The following is a 25927-nucleotide window of genomic DNA, read 5'->3' on the forward strand; positions in this document are numbered from 1 at the left end:
AAATCCAGCTGTGCCACTCTCTTATATACCTGCACTTAATGGCTCCTTGTGACATCAGAGCAAGTCAGTGCCCAATCATGCCTGGCTATAAATCCCTGTGGTCATCTCCCTTTGGGCCTCCAAAAGGGCTTCCATTTGCAGAATAAGAATAAGGAAGAACTCTTTTTTTGTTTGTTTGTTTTAGTGGGTTATGGAGACTGATATTTACTTGTTTAGGAATTAATATTTGTATAGAACTTCAATGTACTTTTCATGTTCAGCCCCCAAATCTGGAATAACTTTTTGCTTTGAAGACATTATGTACAATCAAGATATTCAGTTCCTCATTCTTCTCACTTGGAATAACTGGTGTCAAAAGGATGGCAGCACCTCACTCACATGGAGCAACAAAATGCTGTGTTCCCTAAGACACCATAGAGCACAGTATTCACACCTGTGGGGATGAGAAGGAGGCCTAAAGTTTCATCATAATTTCTTCATATAGTCCTATACATAATGCATACATATTACACTGTGATATCAGTAACTTGGGGGGGGGGTGGGTAGAGATGTCCAAGAACAGCATTTTCTGGTACTGAAGCTATGCTGCTATAGGTTCACACCTAAAGGGAATGTCCAGGGCAACAACACAGAAATACCTGTATGATATACCTAAAATGAAAGGGATAGAAAGTCAAATATTTCATGTGAAAAATCAATTAGAGAGGGGAGAAGATAATCATTAGTAGATAAAGGCACAGTGAATCAGAAGCTTGCCCTTCTCTCCTTATAAGGTCACAAGTCCCACTGAACCAGCCACCTGCCCTCCTCCCCTTATAAGGACACCAGTCACACTGAAACAACAGCTTGCCCTACTTCCTTATGACCCATCTTAGGTAATCACATCATAGTATTTCCAGTTATGAAAAAAGTGTCCTTCTTCTGATGTGTGGGATTAGAACCTATACAAATACTCTACAAGATATAATTTAACCCATAACATGCTTTATTCTTATTTTTCTTTTTTTTTGATTTGTTATAATAGATTCATATGTACACACAATAAACAGTATAATTTGATCAATTTCATCCCCCAGTACTTCCCCTTTCCCTCCTCTCCCTCCCCCGGATCCCCTTCTTCTATTCTACTGGTCTCCCTTCTATTTTTTTAATTGGTGCTAATTAGTTATAGATGACAGTAGAATGCCTTTTGACACGTTGTATACAAATGGAGCAGGACTTCTCATTCCTCTGGCTGTACATGGTGCAGTCACACCAGTAGTATAATCATACACGTATGTATAGGGTAATAATGTCTGTCTCATTCCACCATTCTTCCCATCCCCACAGCTCCACCCCTCCCCGCACTTCTCTCTGCACAATCTAAAGTTCCTTTAATCTTCCCTACCCATGCCTCACTATGTATCAGCATCCATTTATCAAAGAAAACATTTGGCCTTTGGTTTTTGGAATTGGTTTCTTTCTTTCTTCTTTTTTTTAAAGATTATTTATTTATTTGTTCTAATTAGTTATACATGAGAGCAGATGCATTTTGATTCATAGTTCACAAATGGAGCATAATTTTTCATTTCTTTGGTTGTACACAAAGTAGAGTCACACCATTTGTGTCATCATAAATGTACCCAGGGTAATGATGTCCATCTCATTCCGCCATCTTTCCTACTTCCATGCCCCCTCCCTCCCCCTCCCTCCTATTTGCGCTATCTAAAGTTCCTCCATTCCTCACATGCACCCCTCTCTCTTATGGATCAGTATCCACTTATTAGAGACAATATTCAGCCTTTGGTTTAATTTGGATTGGCTCACTTCACCTAGTATGATATTCTCCAACTCCATCTATTTACCTGAAAATGCCATGATTTTATTCTCTTTTAATGCTGAGTAATATTCCCTTGAGTATATATCCCACAGTTTCTTCTATCCATTCATCTATTGAAGGACATCTAGGTTGGTTCCACAATTTAGCTATTGTGAATTGTGCTGCTATAAACATTGATGTGGCTGTGTCCTTATAGTATGCTATTTTTAAGTCCTTTGGGTATAGACTGAGGAGTGGATAGCTGGGTCAAATGGTGGTTCCATTCCAAGGTTTCTAAGGAACCTCATATAGTGTTTGCACCAATTTGCAGTCCCACCAGCAATCAAAGAGTGTTCGTTTCCCCCCACATCCTTGCCTAACACTTATTGTTTGTATTCTTGATAATTGCCATTCTGACTGGAGTGAGATGAAATCTTAAGAGTAGTTTTGATTTGCATTTTTCTAATTGTTAGAGATGATGAACACTTTTCCATGTTTGTTATCTATTGTATTTCTTCTTGTGTGAAGTGTCTGTTCAGTTCTTAGGCCATTTATTGATTGGCTGTGTGTGTGTGTGTGTGTGTGTGTGTGTGTGTGTGTGTGTGTGTTAAGTTTTTTGAGTGCTTTATATATCCTGGCGATTAGTGCTCTATTTGAAGTGTGTGTCATAGAGATTTTCTCCCATTCTGTAGGCTCTCTCTTCATGTTATTGATTATTTCCTTTGCTGAGAAGAAACTTTTTAGTTTGAATTCATTTCATTTATTGATTCTTAATTTTACTTCTTGTTCTTTTGGAGTCTTGCTAAGGAAGTTAGGTCCTAGGCCCACATGATGAAGATTTGGGCCTACTTTTTCTTCTTCTATTTGGTGAAGGGTCTGTGTTCTAGTGCGTAAGTCTTTGAAGTTTTATTCAAGGTGAGAGATAGGGGTCTAATTTCATTTTGTTACATATGGATTTCCAGTTTTCCCAGCATCATTTGCTGAATAGGCTTTCTTTTCTCCAATGTATGTTCTTGGCACCTTTGTCAAGTGTGAGATAAGCATATTTATGTAGGTTTGTCTCTGTGTCTTCTATTTTGTACCATTGGTCTATATGTCTATTTTGTTTCTAATACCGTGCTGTTTTTGTTACTATTGCTCTGTAGTATAGTTTAAGGGTCTGGTATGTTGAATAGAAGTGGTGAAAGAAGGCATCCCTGTCTTGTTCCAATTTTTCTCCACTTACAATGATGTTGGCCTTGGACTTATCATAGATAGCTTTTACAATGTTGAGGTACGTTCTTACTATCCCTAGTTTCTAGTGTTTTGAACATGAAGAAGTGCTGATTTTGTCAAATGCTTTTTCTGCATCTACTGAAATAACCATGTGATTTTTGTCTTTAACCTATTGATGTGATGTATTATGTTTATTGATTTCCATAGGTTGAGTTAACCTTGCATCCCTAGGATGAACCCCACTTGATGTGGTGCACTATCTTTTTAATAAGTTTTATATGTGATTTGCCAGAATTTTATTGAGAATTTTTGCCTTTATGTTCATCAGGGATATTGGTCTGAAGTTTTCTTTTCTTGATATATGATACTAACTTCATAGAATGAGTTTGGAAGGGTTTCCTCCTTTTTTAGTTCATGAAATAATTTGAGGAGTGTTGGTGTTAGTTCTTCTTTGAATGTCTTGTAGAACTCGGCGGAGAATCTGTCTGGTTCTGGGCTTTGCTTTGTTGGTAGGCTGTTGATGACGTCTTCTATTTCCTTGCTTGAAATTGATCTGTTTAAATTGTGTATGTCCTCCTGCTTCAGTTTGGGGAGATCATATGTCTCTAGAAATTTGTCTATGCCCTTGAGATTTTCTATTTTATTGGAGTATGATTTTTCAAAATAATTTCTAATTATTTTCCATATTTCAATAATATCTATTGTGATATTTCCTTTTTGATCATGAATTTTAATAATTTGAGTTTTCTCTCTTCTTCTCTTTGTTATTGTGGCTAAGGGTTTGTCAATTTCATTTACTTTTTCAGAGAACCAACTTTTCATTTTATCAATTTTTTCAATTATTTCTTTTCTTTCAATATCATTTATTTCAGCTCTGATTTTAATTATTTCCTGTCTCTACTACTTTTGGTATTGATTCATCCTTCTTTTTCTATGGCTTTGACATGTAATGTTAGGGCATTTATTTGTGGACTTTTTGTTCTTTTAATGAATGAGCTCAATGCAGTGAACTTTCCTCTTAGCACTGCCTTCACAGTGTCCCAGAGACTTTGATATGTTGTATCAATGTTCTCATTTACCTCTCTATTTTTTTATCTCCTCCTGTTGTCTTCTGCTATCCATTGTTCATTCAATAGCCTATTATTTAGTCTCCAGGTATTGAAGTAGCTTCTATTTTTTATTTTATCATTGATTTCCAATTTCATTTCATTATGATCTGATAGAATGTGGGGTAGTATTTCTATTTTGTTGTATTTGCTGGGAGTGGCTTTGTGGCATAACATATGGCCGGTTTTAGAGAAGAATCCATGTGTGGCTGAGAAGAAGGTGTATTCACTTAACGATAGATTAAATGCTCTACACATGTATGTCAAGTCTAAATCATTGATTATATTATTTAGTTCTATAGTTTCTTTGTTTAGTTTTTGTTTGGAAGATCTGTTCAGTGGTGAGAGAGGTGTATTAAAGTCACTCATTATTATTGGGTTGTGGTCTATTTGATTCTTGAAATTTAGTTTTATGTAGATGCTCTGTTATTGGGAGTATATTTATGATTGTTATGTCCTGTTGGTGTATGATTGCCTTAAGCAGTATGAAATGTCCTTCTTATTCCTTCTGACTAACTTTGGTTTGAAGTCCGCTTTGTCTGAGGATGGAAATCCTTGCTTGTTTATGCAGTCCATGTGAATGATATGTTTTTCCCAACATTTCACCTTCAGTCTGTGGATGTATTTTCTTAGGAAGTGAGTCTCTTAAAGACAGCATATTGTTGAGTCCTTTTTCTTTTTTTAATACAATCTGCCAATCTATGTCTTTGGATTGATGAGTTTAGGCCATTAACATTCAGGGTTATTATTGAGATATGATTTGTATTCCCGGTCATTTTGTTTTATTTTTGGTTTTTAACTTGACTTAGTTTCTCCTTTGATTGACCTTTCCTTTAGTATAGGTCTTTCCTTTGCTGGTTTTCATTGTTGTTTTTTCACTTTCTCCTAGTAGAATATTTTGCTCTGAATGTTCTGTAGTGCAGGCTTTCCAGTTGTGAATTCTTTTAACTGCTATCATGTAGGGGTTTTTATTTCATGTAAAATATGAAGCTTAATTTTTCTGGATATAAATTTCTCAGTTGGCATCCATTTTCTTTTAGAGCTTGATATATGTTATTCCAGGACCTCCTGGAGTTGAGGGTCTGGGTTGAGAAATCACTTGAACTCCGAACTGTTTTCCCCCTATATATAATTTGATTTTTTTTCTTTTATAGCCTTTATGATTCTATCCTTATTCTGTATGTTATTCATTCTCATTATAATGTGACTTGGTGTGGGTCTGCTCTAATTTTGTACATTTGGGGTTCTTTAAGCCTCTTATAGTTGATTTTCCATTTCATTCTTTAGATTTGAGAAATTTTCGCTATTATGTCTTTGAAAAGATCGTGCATTCCATTGGTTTGTATCTCCATGTCTTTGTTTATTCTGATAAATCTTAAATTTGGTCTTTTCATGTTATCCCATATTTCTTAGAAGTTCTATTCATGGTTTCTTACCATCTTCTCGAGAAGGTTGACTCTATTTTCAAGAGTATAAGTTTTGTCTTCTTTGCCTGAGGTTCTGTCTTTGAAGTGGTTTAGTCTGTTGGTGATGCTTTCCATTGAAATTTTAATTTGGTTTATTGTTTCCTTCATTGCAAGGATTTCTGCTTAATTCCTTTTTATAATCTCTGCCTCTTTATTGAAATGATCTTTCACTTCCTGTATTTTCTCTCTAATACCATCCTTTATTTTGAAGACCAGCCTAACTATGTATCTTCTGAACTCCTTTTCTGATATTTCTTCTACTGTGTTGTCTATGGATTCTATTGTGGGGACATCTTGGTCTGTTTGAGGTGATTTGTTCCCATGTTGTTTGTGTGTCTTCCCATCTAATGGTATGCATCTGAGGTAGACAGTCTTATAGTGTCCCTAAAGGCTTCCAGTACCTCACTTTTAAAGGGGAAACCAATATTAACAGCACTTAATGTAAACAATATGTACCTTTAAACCAAATAGCTCCTATTAAGGCATCTACAGTTTTGTTGCAATAAACAGAAATGATGTGTTCAATTATTGTCTACAAAATAGACAGCAAGTTTGTTAAAAGGGTTTACCATTTCTGATGACGGCGAATGAGAGAACAGAAGTAGTGTAAGGTGTAAAGAAGTAGTGTAAAGGCTGGCTGTTAATATGAGAGAATTGAGAAAGAGAATCCAGGGAAACATAGGGAAAAATATACACACATTTTTTTAAAGTAAAATATAAGGATACACAACACAATTGCAATATACTCTTCAGATGTCCCATTCCCCAATAAATTGATCCATGAAAAATATTTGGATCCAAAGATGGTAGCAATGTAGAAAGGGCAAAAGAAAAAAAAAAAAAAAAGGAGGGCGGGGGAGTCTCAATGGAAAATTGAAGGATAGCTTCCATTGGCTTTCAAAAGTTTCTCAGCTTCAGGTGGGGTTGTCTGAAGTTTGATGGAAGCTCCAGCCTGGTGTCAGACAGGTTGGGTGGCCAAGCCAATAGCAAGATGCTCTCATATCCTTTTCCAGTCTTCCCACTTGTCATAGCCAGCTTTTTCTGTCCCCATACACTTCAGGACTCACTGAGCTGGAGAGAGCCTGGTCACACCCAGCCCCCAAATGCCTCTAATGCCTGGTGTTCTGCAGGCTTGCTAGACCCAGACTGGCCCACACAAACCCAGCTGTAATCTGATGGAACTGGGCTCCAGATTCCCCAGGCTCTGCTTTTCTGCAGTCCCAGGATCTCAATGCCCTCTCAACTTGCAGAGAGACCACCTGGGGTGCACTCACACAAAGGAGCAACCCTGCAAAGAGGCAGCCAGTTGGTGGCCACTAGCACACTCAGCAGAAAGACCTCCGGTGCAACCAGACTTGCAGGTACCCCGATAATATATCTCCAAGTCCTAGCTGGTGTCTTCAGACTGAGGTGGCTGGGTCCCAAGATGGCATTGGTGGCAGTGGCAAACTTGCAGGCCCTGGTGGGTTTCCCAACATGGAGGGGGTGGCTGCATGTAACCAAACCTGTGAGTACTGTGATAATTGACTTCCAGCAGCAGGGGGCTATCCCCTGGTGGTCTGTGGGTGGTTGGCAGGCTAACTGCAAGTGATCAGCAGGTGGAGGTCATACGGCAGGTGATGGGCAGGCAAGAGGCAGGTACATGGGCAAATGGTGGATGATAGGCAGCTGTCAACAAGCAATCTGTGCTCAAAGGCAGACAACATGCTGGTAGAGGGTGGGTGATCAGGACGGACAAATGGGGATAAACAGCAGGAGATCAGTGGACAGCATGGGCTGCCTTGCAGAGGAACAGAATTTCCTGTTTGAATCTGTGATAAGAAATTCAGCCTCCCTCTAGATGGCCATCTTAGATCCTCAAACTTATTTCTTTAGGTAGAATCTTGCTTCTCCTCTTTTCCCTTCCCCCATTTCATTTTACCTCTGTTTTTTAAAAAGATCAGTTGGTGTGGATACAGATTATTTCCTACCTTTTTGCTCTGGGTTGCTCTCTCTTTCCCTTTTCTCTCCTCTGTATTTCTTACCTATGAAGATCTTCACTGACACATTAGATAGCGAGATTGATTGAAGTAGTGATGAACATGAGTAATATTTGAGATCTTTGCAACCACTCTCACGTGGCCCACACATATCTGATTTTATTGATTGCAAAGTTACAGGCACAGTCAATAACTGCCCAGATTTATCAACCTATAGTCACAATTGCACTAAATGTTACATTTAGTGGTTTAGTGAAAATAAAGAGGTAGTTTACCCACATATACATTCATCTTAATTCTGCCCAGAAACCCTCAGTGGCAGGGGAGGTTTATGGTATCCTAGGTTAATAACTTTCCTTCTAGAAAAAATATGTAAAATACATTATTTTTCTTTAATAGTCAATGATCTCCCTTCCTTCTTTATTCCTTCCTTCTTTCCTTCCTTCCTTCCTTCCTTGCTTGCTTCCTTTCATTTAAAAAAAAATTTTAAATCTTCAGAAAAGTTTCTATCTTTGAGTGCAAATTCCTATGGGAAACTTGAGGCTCCCTCGGGGGTTCTCAAACTTAAGTGTGTGTCAGAATCACCTGGAGGGCTTATTCAACCACAGATGCTGGAGCTTGACTCCTAGAGCTTCTGATTCAGGTGGGGCCTAAGGTACCGCTCTTCTAATGAGTTCCCAGGTGATGCCAATGTTGCTGGTGTGGGATGCCTCTTCGAGAACTACTCCCTTGTACACAGTTTGACATTCTGACATTGTGAGAGTTTGAATCCAGCAAGTGACCATCTTGGAAGAAGAATTTGATTTGTTCAGGTTAAATTGGAAAGAGCTGCTGGAGTGTAACCCCTGTGGTAAGGGAGCTGTGGGAGAGTCCAGTGTGGGCACCGGAGACAAGACTGGCGCGGCAGACACTGTGGTGGTGTTACTGCTCGCTTATGATTGACGTCAGGATGTAGGCAGCCTCCGGAATGCTGGTATATTTCAGCAAGAACTTTCACCTGCATCACCAGGGCCTTTTCTGCACCCAGGTAAAGTAACAACCCTGAAGGCAGTCATTAGCTGATGGTGAAGGGGGGCTCTAAAATCCTCAGTTCTAGTCATGGGTGCCTCTGTGTGGTACTGTTGAGATCCCCAGTTGGCTTGGTGGGAGTACTGGTGCTTACAGAGGAACTACCCACTAACTCTCACTTTTATTTCACCAGTTTCACTTTCCCTACCTTATTCTCTCTGCAGTCTCTCAGGCAAGCCCTTCAAATGAAGTAGTTTTAGACTCCTTTTCTGGAAACCCAATTTAATACATATTTAAATTCTAACCTGCCACTTAAACTCTGGGTGAGCCTGGTTATGGATTAAATCTCTGGCATCCCATTTTCTTGTGGGGACAATGGAGAGAACACTATCATATCCCAGGGTGACTATGAAGGTGGACTGAGATAATACTCAAGAAGGACCCTGGGCCCATGCCTGGGAGTGCAGTATAGATGCTCAGGAGTGTAACTCACTCTGTGATAGTCACCTGTCTATTATGATAGCAGATACCTGAGATTGTCAGCTCATAAACAGAGAATACTCATTTCTGATCACAGTTAGAGGTTCCACTCCACGATCAGTTGGCCCCATTGCTTTAGTGGAGCAGCACATCATGGCAAGAGTGTGTGGCAGAGGAAACTGCTCACCTCAAGGCCAGGGAGCAAAGGAGAGTAAGAGGAAGGGATTGGGGTCCCACAGTCCCCTTTAGGGCATGTTCCCAGTGACCAAAGACCTCCCACTAGACCTCACCTCTTAGGACTTCACCACCTCCTGATAGTACCATCCTGAACACCAAGCCTTTAGCACAGGGGCCTTTACAGAACATTCCAGATCCAACTTATAGCACTCTACTCCCTTGAGGCTGGTTGCTTTTTGGAAGGAAGAAGGAAGATGGCAGAGGAAGGAATTAATTTGCTCTATCCATGAAACACACAAGGGAGCCACAGTAAGATGCGTGTGAGCCAGCACATCAATTTCTCCATCACCCAAGAATGCAGCTCCTTCTCTTAGCTGGAGGAACAATGAGTATGCTCCTGGTGGCCGTGGATGCTTTGAGCCATCTTGCTTCCATACTGGGATTTCAATCTTCATCTGTAACATCTTTTTGTTTTGTTTTGTTTTTAGTTGAATATGGACACAATACCTTTGTTTTACTAATTTATTTAATTTATGTGGTGCTGAGGATTGAACCCAGTGCCTCACATCTGCAAGAGCAAGAGCTCTACCACTGAGCCACATCCCCAGTCCCTGTAACAACATCTTTGACAAAGCATAAAGCATATTTGTGTTAGCTGTTGAGTTTGGGGTAGAGAGGACTACCTCAAATGATAACATCCCTTTTGTTCTTCTCCCTCTGTCTCATTTCAGGAAAGGTTTTGTTTCTTTTGTGATTTCAATAATTTTAGAGCAGAAATGTTTGTCGTTCCCTCATTTGTTTGAACATTATTGATGGTTTAATTCTGTAAATAGGAAGAGAAAGAAAACAAACAATTATTTTCAGAATTCTGTGTTCAGCAATTCTCCCTGCCCTTCCCACCTAATATTGCAATGTTGAAACAAAATCTGAGCAGGAGACACTGACAGGGAAGGCAGATCAATACAGGCTGCCTCTTTCTTCTCTGTCCACTTTGTGTGAGTTTCATGTGGGCTCCTCTGTGAGGAGGTACATTTCTAAGTATATTCTCTGCAGGCAGATATGTCTGAAGGGCAGAAGTAGAGCAGGACAGAATACAAAGAAAGTAGGAAATGTAAGAGAAATGAAAACAAGTACAAATTTAGAGTGTAATTATGTCTTCATAATTACAAATAATTTTAAAAAATCAATTTTAATGTATTCAAATTCCAAGGAGAGACTCCTTCTGAGAGAATTCTATATGCACCTTGAGGCCTGGGGCTGTGGACTCTGAAGTGGGTTTTATCTGGCATTCCATCCCTCAACTCTGTTTCAGGCAAAAGGAGCAGCAGAGAGCACTGTGGGGTTCATCTTTCGGGCTCCTGGAAGAACAATGGAAGATGATGATGGGTCAGGGAGATTAGGGCGCATTTTAAATAGACAAATGGAGTTTGAGATGCAGATAATTAAAAAGCTCAGGAGCTGAAGTGAATTAATTCTCCCTTTGATTGATTATGAAAGCCTGTTTTCTTTACCCTGGTATACTACAGGCTCCTTATATCCAGGATTCATATCTGATGCATCATTATTATTATTTTGTCCAATATGACTGAGGCCTTGAAACGATCTTATACAAGTAGTTTCATGTTCAAATTCCATTGCATGATGTTCTGGTTATGCATTGGGTTTGAATGCAAGTATATGAGTAAGATTCCAAGTGTCAAGTAGATGCATGTGTACATCTCATGTGCACAGTGAATGTAAGAGAGAGAGAGAGAGAGAGAGAGAGAGAGAGAGAGAGAGAGAGAGAGGTTTAAACATGGAGATCAGAAATGTGCATTTAATTCAATTGGCTCCAAGGATCCCCTGAAAGTTCGTAAAGAGAAGATTATCAAAATCAGCATTTTATTTCAAGAAATTTACTCTGGTAGAGGATGAATTAAATATCTAAGAATTGCTAAAGATTGATGGTTACAAACAGAAAGAATAGTTTAAAATTTCTTGAAAATCAGCTAGGTAAGAAGTAAGAGATAACCTAGCTACCTCAGCAATAGGAACAGACACAAGAATGTATCTGAGAGATATTTACAGAGTCGGATGCTCATGGACCAGCAATTCCATGTGGGAGGGATCAAAGGAAGAACTATCAATATTTTAGAAATATGATGTGTCTATCTCTGAGTCAGGACCTCATTAAAAGATTACTATACCTAGTTATTTAGAATGTTGGAAAGACCTTCAGAGGAGATTTAGTTGCCTTCCTGATTACTTCTGTCTTCTAGCCCCTTCTTGGTTGGCTCAAACAACCATAGATCAAAAATATTCAGGGAAAAATAATGACTTCAGTACTGCCCATAGATAAGCTTTTTGACTTGTCATTATTCCCTAAATAATGCAGTACAATAACTGTTTGCATAGCATTTACATTCTATTAGGTATTACATGTAATCTAGAGACAATTGGAAGTATATGGGAGGATATGCATAAGATGTATGGAAATATATTAGGTCATTTTCTGTAAGAGGCTTGAGCATCCACACATTTTGGTATCCATGAGGGGTACCAATAACTGCCATAATTGAACAACCATGTATTGTCCAATGAAGTCTGAGTGGCCAAGCCTAGAACACCACAACATTCGTATTACCTAATCCCTTGAGGATACTGAGGAATAAATATGCTCTGTTTCATATGGAATTTGGTTTCACTTTATAAGGACAGCTGAATTAGTTCAGAGAGAAGATGGCCTTCTTATCAGTAGGATGGAATGAAGGTAATTTAGAGCACTCAGAAGATCTAACTCAAGCCCTTAACCTCCCTACGGATGGCAGGACCTACACAGAGAAGTGTCTGCATGGATGTTTTTGAAGACTGAGCACTAAGCACTATGGCCTCGAGGAGCAGATACAGAGGTTCTTAGTGGTCCAGTTTGTGGTCAGTGAGAGGACACTTGTGAAGAACAGTTTTGTAGTTTTTCAGCACCAGACTCTTCTTAATTTCTTTATGTCATATAACCTGGGTTCTTTATAATCTAATACAGGGGGTGAAAGAGCCCGAATAAAGACTGATCTTAGACATCTTACTGGACTTTGCCAAGTGAAAATGGAGATAGACTTAATTTGTTTTAAACAAATGAAGAAATGGTGTGATTTATCTACCCAAATACAATGAACCACAGGCACCTGTTACAATGATTAAACTGCAGTACCCTGAACTTTTATTAGACTAGTTTTTCAGAAGTGCTTTCGATAGCTGATTTAATTGGATTTGCCTTGCAGTAAAACTCTCAGCTGCATGGACTTACCAAGCTTAGAATGGGATTTACTCTTATTTGTGTTGTCAGAGGCTTGGGAAATGTAAGATAGCGTTAGACAATTTTTTTTGACCCTTATTAAAGATGTGTGAGCTTTTAAGTTCTTTTTGAACCTTGCCTACGATAATTCCATGCCTGTTATATCATTCTGACATTGTAATTAGGCATCTCTAATCTTTGGTATGGTTGATGTGCTAGAGAAGTTCAAAGTGAGCTAGCTTGGGATTGGAAAGCTTTAGAGACAGGAATAAACACAAACAAGAATCTGAAGCATTTTCCCAGCTATTGCCTAACTGCAGTAATTCACAACCATGCATTAGCCCTTGAAATTTGAGTGGCCAAGTCCAGAACACCACAACATTCAAAATGCGGGGACCTAGCTCACCTTCATGCTGTGAGCACTGGCCACAAGTTCTTCATTTGTCTTTGGAATGCCTCCTATTTGCTGTCTCTGAGAACATCAGGGGTTGTAAGAATCAGATTTGAGTGTGCCCTATTCCTGTGGAAATGAGTCTTCTGAGAATTTCCATTTTGTATGTCTTCCATATCTTTTTTTTTAGTTTCTTCTTTTTTCATTCATGCATTATAGTTACACATAATATTGGGGTTCATTTTGACATAATCATATAAACATGGAATGTAATTTGATCCATTTAGTCTTCAATACTTAACATTTCTCTCCCTTCCCCGGACCCCCTTCTTCTTCCTAGTCCTCTTTTTTTTTCACCCACTGATCTTCCTTCTATTTATTTACATTTTTTTTAAAATCAGTGCTTTATTGATAGACATAAAGGTGAAATTTATCACTGTGGTATATTCATATACATATATAGCATAATAAAACCAGACTCAGAAAGTCAAAGGTTGAATGTTTGCCCTCATGTGTCTTCCACATCTTAAAATCAGCACCTGTTGTCAGTAAAGAATGAGTGCATTTCAAACTTTATCATCTATGTCGTTCTGGTGTGCTTACGACGTTCCTGTCGAATTGATCAAGACACAAACTGTTGGTAATGTTTGAGAGGTTGTATTGCCTACCATCAACCAATAGCTTCCAATGTATACAGGACTTTAAAGAGCTTATTTGGATCTCATCATAGGCTGTCAGGTTAGTGTCATCTCCTCTGGGAAGTCACCGTCCGAGAAGAAACATATAAATAAGCTAGATAGTTCCCATATCTTTAATTAAGGTATAGTAAGATGTAGCTTTGTCCTTTCTTTCTTAAAAAGAAAAACAAGTATATATGTGTGATATGGGATTACACAAGTGTATGTATGTATGCATGCTCAACAATATACATGTCTACACATGTTTAAACAAACCCCCAATCCTCCAAATGGTGAAACGACTTGCTTAGGATCTTGTAGCAGGATTTCTGAATAAAATCTGGAGACTGTGTTAATCCAGAAGGTATCTTAGACTAATGAGGAGAAATGACTCTGAGAAATAAACTTAAACTTGCTATGTTAGCAAGCTTTCTTAAGAAGATGATACAACTACATTTTCATGATATACTGTGTATTAAAAAATCCCAGTCTCCCCCATATGATATCATTTGTAGCAAAGGGAAAAATGCCTTTTATGCACAGTAAAATACAAGCTTGATACGATTGAGTTTAGAATAGCAATAATGTGCTTTTTTTCTTTTTTACTTATCTGTGTTTTCTAATATGTATCCACGTTTGAATGTCTTGTGTCATAAATATAGTAACATGGAAAATGAATAAAAGGGGTGTTCACTCTCGGTGCTGTTCAAAGTTATGGTGGATCATGAGTCAATAAGCCACCCACTGTCACAGTGATATGCAGAAGTGAGAAGGTTCATCAATAGGGGTTCTGTAGAGGAAGAGCTTTCTGTTTGTCAGTAGGAGAAATTGGCCTCTACTTTCCAGTCCAGTCCTAAGATTCTGTAACTTGAAATTCTTCTCATGTGAGCCATTCCCGGAACTGGATTCTAAATACTCAGATAATTAGGGCTTCCTGGTGACATAAAGTGAAGAAAGTGTTAGGATATTGTTCACTAGAGAAAAATCTAAGGTATCCTAAATATGTTCTTTTTTCCTCTGTGTGAACAATATGAGAAAGGTACAGAGGTTTGCAGAGGAGCCAGGCTGGTTGCATAGTAACTACCAGTTCCTGAAGCAGAATTACCTTCTCCTGGAAGTAAATTTCAGTATCCCTGAGGACAAGCCATGTAAGCAGCCCTATGGAAGATTGCTAAGCCCTCTTTCTATGAAGTAAACAAAATTGGCAAATAAAAGATAATCTGTACAGATCCTGTTTATCCTTTATTGCCCTGTAAGCATTTGAAATGTTAATGATCTTCCTTACTCTAGACAGGTTTAAAAAGGAAAGGAGACCCCACCACAGTGTCTGTCCATGGGGAAACTTCTAGAGAAAGGCATTGACTTCAGCCACTCTGCTTGGAACAAACACCTTGCTTTGTGATAGAAATGAAAAAGACTATTTGTAGGAGACCCAAGAAATGCATCCTTCTCTGGGCAAACCTGAGCTGAGGGTTCTGTTCAAGGGATTTTCACCATTTCCTGGGTCACCCCCACTTCACATAATGAAATGAAAGGAATCGTGAATAGAAACACCAGTTCATTAAACACCACACATGGGAAAAAATATTTTAAAAATATTGAGCACATTTTCCTCCTGTTCCTTCAATTTTTTTTTTCTTAGACATTTATGAGGCCAATAGAACATTTAGGGACTGACTGGCTTCATATTTATAGTTCCTGCCAAGGAACTCCTGCAGTTTTCTGCCTGTTCTGAGTAATCTATCAAAAAACAACTAAGAAGTTGATGATCGCTACTGTGTGGGACATAACCCATCTCTACATCATCACCCGTGTTCTGGGAACATTTTTTTAAGATAAAACAGTGAAGTTCGACCAACAGGAGGTGTTTTATTTGTTTTTCGTCATGGTTTTCCTTTGCCATTTTGCTATGTTAGGCAAGGGTTACAAATTATATTATTGTATTATGATTGTTATGATTATTTTGTTAAATAATGATAGGTTATTTTCTTAACAGCTGTGATTAGCTTCACCCTGAGCCTTTCAACCACACAAGGGAGTAAGGTTTCAAAGCCTGCAAGTTAATTCTGCTCATTAATTGCCCCAAACCAGTTCTGAACTATGGGGGCACTACGTTAGCATACCCAAGAACATACATGTGGGTAATTTTCTCTTTTCCCCTTCTGTACACAATGTAATGCAACAAGAGCAATGCAATAGAAAGGAAGACATTATTTTTAAAATAAAGAAATACCATACTCTCTCTCTTTTAAAAAAAAAAAGAAATACCATAACACCATAATCAATTATTTTTATATTATTATTCTCCCTTTTGCTCTTTATGTATGCTATATGGAGAATGTATATTTTGCAGAGATATAGTATTTGTAGAATAATTTATTACAGGTTTAAGAGATTCTATTCTCAGTTTTATATCAGAAATACTTTTTTTTCTAGGTTTAATGGTTATTTGTAATTGTTTGGTGACATAATGTCATAGGATGTGATACACCATAAATTTCCTAAGCCTTCTCTTATTATTGAACTTCTGGGTCATTTTATAGCCACATCATTATAGATAATGATGTAAAAATAGGCTTTCTTTACATTTTAATAAAGACCCAAGCTATTATTGCGTTCCTTAATGGGTTACTAAAGACACTGCTGGCTGTGTAGTTGTTTGTTAGGGTCCTTTATCTATGATTATAATGCCATTAGCCTGTTTTGTTTAAGGCACAGGCTTTCTACTGATTGGATTTCAGGGAAACTAGAACTGAAGCACTGGCCCCTGAGTGCCTCTCATGTTTGAAAATCAAGTCCATTAAAAAGCAGTTTAAGAAACTAAAAAAAGGGCTGGGGATGTGGCTCAAGCGGTAGTGTGCTCGCCTGGCATGCGTGCGGCCTGGGTTCGATCCTCAGGACCACATACCAACAAAGATGTTGTGTCTGCCGAGAACTAAAAAATAAATATTAAAAATTCTCTCTCTCTCTCTCTCCCCCCTCTCTCACTCTCTCTTAAAAAAAAAAAAAAGTCAACCTTGATTAGCTGGAATGCCTGAGTGTAGAGTGTTCAAGTTAATTGAATTTCCTGATATTTGCTACCAAACTTATTTTAGCTTTTATTTATATAGAAGTTACAAGTTGGAACACAATTTTCAGGATGTAATTCCTTACATCATGTGCTTTGGGATTGGTCCTTCTTTGCCCTGACTCCCAGTAATGTGTGTGAAATACTTGTCTTTGTGTCAGGGCAGTGCCACAAATGTGTCTTATGTGAATTCCATCTCATTAAAAGTTTGTCCCTTTGCAAAGGTGTCTCCCAGACCTACCTGGTATCATTCCAAACACAATGATGGTGTAATATTGTCCATGTAATTTGAGTAGAATGGTCTCAAGGGGTGAAAGGTGAGAATTATCTGGGGGACCCATGGTCATCTTTGCAGGGATGATTGTTTTAACAAAATTCCAGACATGAGCATACTCAGGCATTACAAACAATGTTTCTATTAGCAATGAAACCCCTATAATAATGGTGGTCCCCTAAGATTATAATGGAGCTGAAAAATCCCTCTTCCTGGCGACATCATAGGTCTACACATCATTCATGTACTTGTGATGATGTTGTTGTAAACCTACTGTATGACTAGTTTTATGAAAGTACAGCTCAGGCCAGGTGTGGTGGTACACACCTGTAATCCCAGCAGCTGGGGAGGCTGAGGCAGGAGGATCATGAATTCAAAACCAGCCTCAGCAAAAGCAAGGTGCTAAGCAACTCAGTGAGACCCTGTCTCTAAATAAAATACAAAATAAGGCTGGGGATGTGGCTCAGTGGTCAAGTGCCCTTGAGTTCAATCTCCAGTACTTAAAAAAAAAAGTGCAGCTCATAAATCATACATATTATATGATATGATGAAAATGAGCAACTATGTTACTGGGTTTATGTATTTGCTATACTCTACTTTTGTGTGCATTCCTCTACTTTAAAAAATGTTTGCTGTAAATCAGTATGCCTTATTTTGCTGGCAGTAACTTCATGCATTTTGTGTTTATGGTGTCTCTTGATTCCATCATTTTCTCTAGTGTTTGATCTTGTACTTTTTTGCTTATCATGGTCCTGGGAGCAATAGACAAGACCATGTTCATACCATATAGCTTAGGTGTGTAGTAGACTATACCCTCTATATCGGGGTAAGTACACAACATGAAGTCATCTAAGGACACATTTCTCAGTACATACCACATCGTTAACTGGTGCATGGTTGGTTTTGAGTCTGTTTATTTGCTCTCTCTTTTCACAGTGGACTGCCACAAAAATTCTATTTAATTGTAAACTTCAGAGTTTAAGATGCATAGAACTCCAGAGCTTGTTGAGAGATCATGATGATTATCTAGGTGATATATTTAAAGCCCATGGGAGTTATGGGTTTCTTGAAGAATTAGAACTTGACTTAAGACCCGAGAGTTGTGATATACTGCCTACTTCTCTTTCTCTCACATCATGACTATATTTAGAGTTTTATTGCATATACTCTCTCTCTATCTTTTTTTTAAACAGCCAGGAGTAATTGATGGGGTATTATTCAAGACATTCACAGACCTTATTTTCGGTTTTGCTCTTAACTCACTCAGCAAGGCTGCATTAAGTAATAAAAAACGGATGGATGACTTTGGTGTCATTCTTTTGCTCATTTGGTAACCTCTTATTCTATACCAACATTATGTTAGGATACTTGTGAAGTGCCTAGAACACAGGAACAAAAGACACCATAGTGAGGCAATATGGGATGCTGCTCAAACACACCAGGACTTGGACCCCAGCTTTGTTATTTATTAGCCATTAATTGAGGAAAATTATTTGACCTCCCTATCTATGTAGCGAGTAACAGAAAAAAGTTCAAAATATCAGTTTATTCCTCTCCAATCTTCACACTCTCCATCTTATGAATTAAGAAGTATCTCTAGAGGGCATGTGATCCGGTCTACCCTATCTCACCTCAGGAACATGGTGATGCTTGGGTATCTTTGATGAGAAGATGGTGGGTAGTAGATGGCAGTGTGCCACCCCAGAGGCTGGAGGGTTCAGGAACATACTTGGCCCCAAGGAGGATTGTTTCTGTTACCAGGGAGGCTGTCTCTAGAAGTCATTTCCTGCCACCACAAACTCTCCAGGCCAATTGGGCTTCATATCTTCCCACCTGAATGTAACCCACAGACATGGGTTCTTAGAGACCTCTTGGGATCTTGAAAACATTCTTCTTCATCACTTATCTACTAGTGGCTAGTAATACAGATGTGTTCTTGATTTTCTGCTGTTAACTCTCCATGTGAATGGAGAGTTCTGCAATTTTTGAGCTTTCCTTTTAAGTTTGGGAAGAATTTTTTAGTCCTTGGACAATGTTATGGTTTGCATATGTCTCTCAAAAGCTCCTGTATTAATGCAGGAATGTTCAGAGGTAAAATGACTAGAGTATGAGGGCTGAAACTTCATTAGTCCATCCTGGTTTAAATAAACTGACAGTGGTAACTGTAGGCAGGTAAGGTGTGGCTGGAGAAGGTGGGTTGCTGGGGGTATGCCCTGGAAGGGTGCATCTTCCCTGTGGCCTCTTCCCCTCTCTCTCTGCTTCCTGACCTCAGCATGAACTGAGCCGTTTTCTTCTTTTGAGCCCATCCTCCATGATGTGCTGCCTTGCCTTGGGCCTAGAGCAATGGAGTTGACCATCTATGGACTAACAACTCTGCAACCATGACCCCCATATAAACTTTTCCTCCTCCAAATTATTCTTGTTGAATGTTTTGGTCACAGCGATGAACAAGCTAACCATAACATAAGAAAACTTTTATAACTTAAATTATCACTATTTGCAGATGACATGATTCTATACCTAGAAGACCCAAAAGGGTCTACAAAAAAACTACTAGAACTAATAAATGAAAACTTTTATAATATTTTTTGCTTTCAAATAGTTTGAGAAAAATCCGTCTCACTTCTTGGCATGCAGGGCTGCTAGTAGAGTGAAGTTCAGAATTTACAAAAGGAGTGAGAGGCCTGAGATAGAAGGGACTCCAGCTTCCTCAAGTTTCAAGGTGAAATGCAGTTAGGATGCACTAGGTTGACTGATCCAAACCCAGAGGCCAGAAAATGTGCCAGGGACACAAAAATAAGGCACAAACAAAGGTAGACCAAGGAGCTGCACATAGCACTGCTCTGAAAGGGATCCGGGGGTGGCTGTTCCAGGTTCCAAAAGTGGTGCAGGCAATCCTCTTGGGAACCAGATTGGAAATTTAGAAGATTATGTAATGCTATAATTTTATAACTATGTGTGTGTGTGAGTATAACAGAGAAGCTCTATTTCAAGATTTTTCTGCCACAGTCTATATTAAGATATAACTGGCAACTTCATAAAGGAATAAAATAGCCATGAATATCACAAAAAGAAGCCTCTGACAGGGCATTCCTTTTGAAAGACCTCTTGCTACCCATAACTTGAGCAGTGGCTTCGTCGTGCACCAAAGTCATCCAGGCTCAAGACCTAGAAGTCACCTCCATGTGGCATCTTTCAGTTAGTACCCTCCCTTAGGGGCTCTGCTGTGTCCTCCTGCCCATCCACTCAGCCTGTTATGCTTATCCTAGGCTACCTTTCTCTTCACTCCATCTTTCTTTCTTTCTTTTTAAAAATACCTTTATTTTATTTATTTATTTTTATGTGGTGCTGAGGATTGAACCCCCCCCCCAAGGGCTAGGCGAGTGCTCTACCGCTGAGCCACAACCCCAGCCCCTCTCTCCATCTTTCTTCCTTGCTTCTGATGTCACTGACCCAAACCCAGATATGGTAATGCTTCCTTCTAGCTAAGGAATCTGTGGTGGATCTTGACTGCCTACAGAAGACACTCTAAGCTGCTTTCTTCTGCGGTTTGTCCCATGAACCTCTATAGCTTATATCCCACTACTTCCCAATACTTCTTTACTGCTCTCACAGCTTCCTGGAAATGTTTACCTCATTGGTCCATGTGGTTCTCTGCTACTAGAGCACCATGACATTTTTTTTCCCCTGCCTTTTGAAATTTTATCTCCGATATTCTATTTTCTGCTATGAAACAATCTTTGATCTACACCTTCTCTCCAACTTGGAAATGATCTTTGTCTACTTTGTATTCCCATTACAAGTTGTTTAGACAGTCTTCTATTAACCACTGCTGATGTCCTGCCCAGATTCATAGGTTGAAATCTGGATTCCTAAGGGGATACTATCAGGAGATGGAGTCTTGGGAGATGACTAAGTCATAAGTTGGGGGGAGGGGGCCCTCAGGAATGGGATTAGCAACCTTATAAAAGAGGCCTAACAGAGACCCCATAACCTCTTCTACTCTGTGAGGACAGAGATAAAGTGCCATCTCTAAACCAGGAAGTAGGCACTCACCATACACTGTGTCTGTCTCTATATTAATTCAGCCTCTAGAACTGTGAGTAATAAATTTGTGTTGTTTATAAACTACTCAATTTATGGTATTTTATTATGGACTAAGACAACTATGTGAATACAAGAGTCAAGAACCCAGAAAAAAGACCTATATTAGGAACATACATTTGAGACTTGTCAGTATACAGATGGTCTCCTGAAACACTCAGGAGAATAGACAAGACAGAGAAGTGGGCCAGGAAGCACCCAGTATTTAGAAGACCAGGGATATGGTTCTTATTAAATAATCATCATATAAGCATGGAAATCTAGTATAGAGCAAGAATTTGAACATTGATTGAAATTAAAATGGAGTCAATACTTCCTAAACCTCAAATTTCTAATGTTCAGAATTTTCCTGTACAAGGGCTAAAAGAGGTCTTTACTATACCGTTTTCCAGTTTGCTGATCCATGAGCCATGTCTTTCCCACTAACTCCTTCTGTAAGAAATAATGGGTTCTAGATAGATTTATGCATACATCCCCTCAAAAATACAAAGATGATTTCTGTAATGTGCACTGGGGATAGAATAATTAATATATAAATGAACTGATGAGATTTCTTTACAAACATGTGAGAGTGACAGACATGGAAACATGCCACAGTTACAATACACTCAATAAATTCTACCACTGGGGCAGGAATGAGCAAGTTTGTCTCTCATCCAGCCTCCTACAGGAGAAAGAGACACGAGGTAGGGTTTTATTTGCAGGTCAGTGTGGGGAAACTATTTTCCAGCAGGGTTGTGAAAGACCAATGGCTCTCAAATCTTGATGCTGAGTCTTCCCTCAGGGGTTGAGAGAAATCATGGTGTAGAGATAAGTGCATTAGAATCAGACCATTTGAGTCAGAAAAATCTGAGTTTAATACCTGGTCTTATCATTTATGTGCTACTCAGGGTGAGTTATTAAACCTTTTCAAAACTCAGTGCACTTCTCCCATAGGTCTAAGGTGGAGATGAATTCCTGTGTCAGGGCATTTCATTCTTAAATTTGTCATTGTTGTTGTTTTTTTTCTATTTCCTAAACTTTGAATATAGCAGAAGGAGTGGAAAATAAACAGGAAACTCTCTTGTACTTTACTTCCTAAGGATGTACAAATTAAAAATTACCTAAAATCTGAGAAAATGAAAAGAATAAAAGAGCTTTTAACTGATGGGCAGAGGAGTGAGGAGACTTTTTATTCCTATATTCAAGTATATCCAATGCTAACTAATAAAAACTTTTATTATATTTGTATGGAAAGTTAAATGAGTCACCTCCAGAAGCAATGGGTAGAATGAGTGATTGTGAGACAGGCAAAATATTTCTGGGTACCTCTTCCTATTTTTCTAATAAATGAGTCACAGAAATAAAATATGAAACTGACTCTTCAGAAGCAATCCTGTGAAATGGAAGAAGAAAAAAAACTCAGCCCAAAGCTTACTAAGAAAAAAAAAAAATACCACATATCACTCTCTCTCATGGGAGCTTGATGACACAGTTGGGGTCAATGTATACTGTTTTTGAAAGCAGAAGAATTGAGATACAACCTCTCCTTATTCTCAGAATAATGAAGAATAAAATTGGGGCTTGAAAAGAGGCTTTCTGAAATCAGTTGACTCTAAATAAATGCGGTGATGCTGTGCAGCCCCAAATTCCAGAGACCAGCATCCCACCAGGTTTATTTTTAATGATTCTAATTATTTATTGCTATGTAAGAATCAGTCTGCCATTGAAGACCTGTAATGTAGAAGAAGAAGTTCAAGAAGCCGATTGAAGGGATAGATAAGGGGAGGCAATGCAGAATGAACTCTTAAAAAATCATGTCCTGTGCATATATAGGTAAACCACAGGAAATTCCACCTTAAGGAATAAGTAGAAAGAAACAATCAAATATAAATAAATAGATACATGTAAGGAAGCCTGGTAGAGTAGAGGAAGGAGAATGGGGAAGGGGAGGGAGGGAGAGAGGGAAAAGGAGGGAATGATGAACTGAAATTGAATTCCATGCATGTTTGAGTTTGTCAGAATGAGCCCAACTACTATGTATGACTATAAAGCTCTAATTTAAGAAAGAACCAGTCTCTAATCTTGATTGCTTAAAACAACAGACCATCATCATCTCATGATATCTTAGGCTAGGAATTCCGGAAGGGACAGGATAAGAATTTTCTATTCCATGTGTCATTGACTGAAGTGATTTGTTAGTATTCATCTAGAAGAAGGACTAATCTGGAAGGTCCAAGATGCTTCCACTCATATTTCTGGCATCTTGGCTAGGAAGGCTGGGCTCCGTCTGGGCTCTGGAATGGAATGTCTACATATGGCATCCCATGAAAAGAGGTCTATGGGTCAGTCAGATTTCTTCCATGTGTCTCTGAGTCCCCAGAGTGAGTGGTCTAATGGATGGATAGAAGATACAAGACTCCTTATGCCCTAGGTAACAAGTCCCAGGACATTAGTTCTACCACATTCTATTGGTCAAGCTCATCACTAAGGGAACGCTGCATTTAAAAGGAGGAGAATGAGGCTTGACTTCTTAATGGCAGGAGTAGCAAGAATTTGTGGCTGTCTTTATTCTATTATGCAGACTTATGCCTGGATGAGAAATGCTAGGGATATTTATAACTCAGGGTTTTAAAAAATGTACTCTTCTGTAGCTCTGTATAAACACATTTCTGCATGTTCTAGTGGCTCGTGGCTACAGTCACCTATAACTCTCTACCTGAGTGTTTTCTCTGGCCACAGTATTTTTCTCAGCTCATTTCAAAGGTTAGGCTGGAAAATCTAGGTACTTACACTTACCTTAGCTCTCAGGTAATTATTAGTAGGAGAGGGAGAATAAATATCCCAACTTCTTGCCCCTTAGGTGGGACAGCTTTAAAATGTGTTTAAAATGTGTTCTACAGGGTTGCCCAAATGTCTCTGGAATGATTGAGCCCTAGTTGCCCAGAACAATAATCTGCTTATCAACCAACCCAACCTTTATTTCTTTCTTCTCCCTGTTTTACTTTTCAGTTCCCCTATCAGTGCTTTCTGGTAGCTTCTTCCAAATAAATTGCGTATACTGCTTGTTTCTGGGAGAACTATTGGATACTGCATATGGATAGATTTTTTTTTTTTTAGAGAGAGAGAAAGAGAGAGAATTTTTTAATATTTATTTTTTTTAGTTTTCGGAGGACACAACATCTTTATGTTTTTATGTTTTTATTTTTATGTGGTGCTGAGGATCGAACCCAGCGCCCCGCGCATGCCAGGCTACTGCTTGAGCCACATCCCCAGCCCCTGGATAGATTTTTAAACACAGAATTATGGTATCTGTAGATTTGTCTGGATTTGGGAGCGATATCACATCTCTTTAGGATCCAACTAAACCAAATGTAATTTAAATGGTTGTTGACTTGATAGAATTTAACTGAACCCCCTCCCCGAAAGGACTTCTGACCCCTGGGTCACTGTTTTTGTCTCTGCAGAATGCTTAGGATATTAAGCGGATTGCCTTAGCTCTTTATCCTGCCCATGTGTATACAAGTGCCACTGGATTGTCATCCAAGGAGAAGGTCTGAGAAATTCTTGGAGAGAGGAACCTCAACTCAGCATAAGTGGGGTCCTTGAAAAACTTCATAAAAATTACTTTAAGGACATATCAGAGCACAGACAGACACATTCAAGGGAGAATGAGGGCCATCTCAACAGCAAGATGCAGCAACTCCTTGGTTGTGGGTATTATATTTATGGAGGACCAGTAGCTAGGGCCTGAAGTAGAGGTAGAGTTGGTGAAAAATGAACACAATTTGGAGCCAGTTTTCCCTGCACTTGCTCATTGCACTGACATTATGATACTTTCTTTGGGCAAGGACAGGAGCTAGGTTGTACAGGGGTTGCTTGTTCTGCATTCCAATGATTCACAGGCATTTCCTATATTCCAGTAGTTTATGGGCACTTTTCTTTTGAGACTCAGTATATTGTTCTTTTTCTATGCCCCTGAATTTCTATCTCAGGGTGATACAATAAAAATGTGTGTGTGCACATGCTTACTCTGCCCTCAGTAATTAGCCTACTTTGGTCATTTCGCTGGTTATGGCTACAGTGTATTCTGCTTTTTATCTATTTTTTTAATAGAAAAATATAAATAATAAAAACCTGAATTTTCTGTCCTTTTTTTTTTAACTCCCAAAAGAACAATGAAAACTTTTTTTTTTTTTTTAAATCTTATAACCAGTGGCATATCCAGAGTATTTGGAGCTAAAGCAAAACTATTTTTTAACATCTCTCATCTATACAACAACATTATTTTGAATAATAACCATGTAATAATCATTAAAATAATTATTCTTTTGATCTAGACATCGTTTCTAGGTTTGGTCTTTGGTTTTAAAACAACTTATAATTCAAAGAAGAAAAATAACAATTTAAAAAACAGTCTTCAAATCCAGTAAAATATTTCATGTGTGGGCTAAAAATTTGTCCTTATCAAGCAAAATGATTACACATGCAGTTCATGTGTTGTTTCTACTGTTTTAAATTTCAAATATAAGTGAAAACTCCAGGGAGTCATGTAAGATAACAGAATTGAAATAATTCAAATGTTTCTTTGCCTTTACCATTGCTGTGCATCCTTGTTTATTTTGAGTCTTTTGTTTAGCTCAGGCCTGTGAAATGCTGCGGGAGTCAGACTTAAGATCTCAACAGACAGCCCAAGGAAGCTCCAGACTTTGGAGATCTTTATGGACTCACCCTCGAAGCAGCTACAGGTAACAGAGTCCTTGTGTGATAACAGTGGAAGGTATAACTGGAGATCTTTGAATTGGCTTTCATGTAGAACATAATGCTTATTAAATGATAAGTAACTAAAATGTACAATTTGAAATTAGCCCGTTGTATTGCCAAAATCCAGCATTCCATAATTATAATAATTGTTTAGAATTGGGACCAACAAATGTT

Source organism: Spermophilus citellus, assembly GCF_964194105.1.
Source record: "Spermophilus citellus genome assembly, chromosome: 4".
NCBI lineage: Eukaryota > Metazoa > Chordata > Mammalia > Rodentia > Sciuridae > Spermophilus > Spermophilus citellus.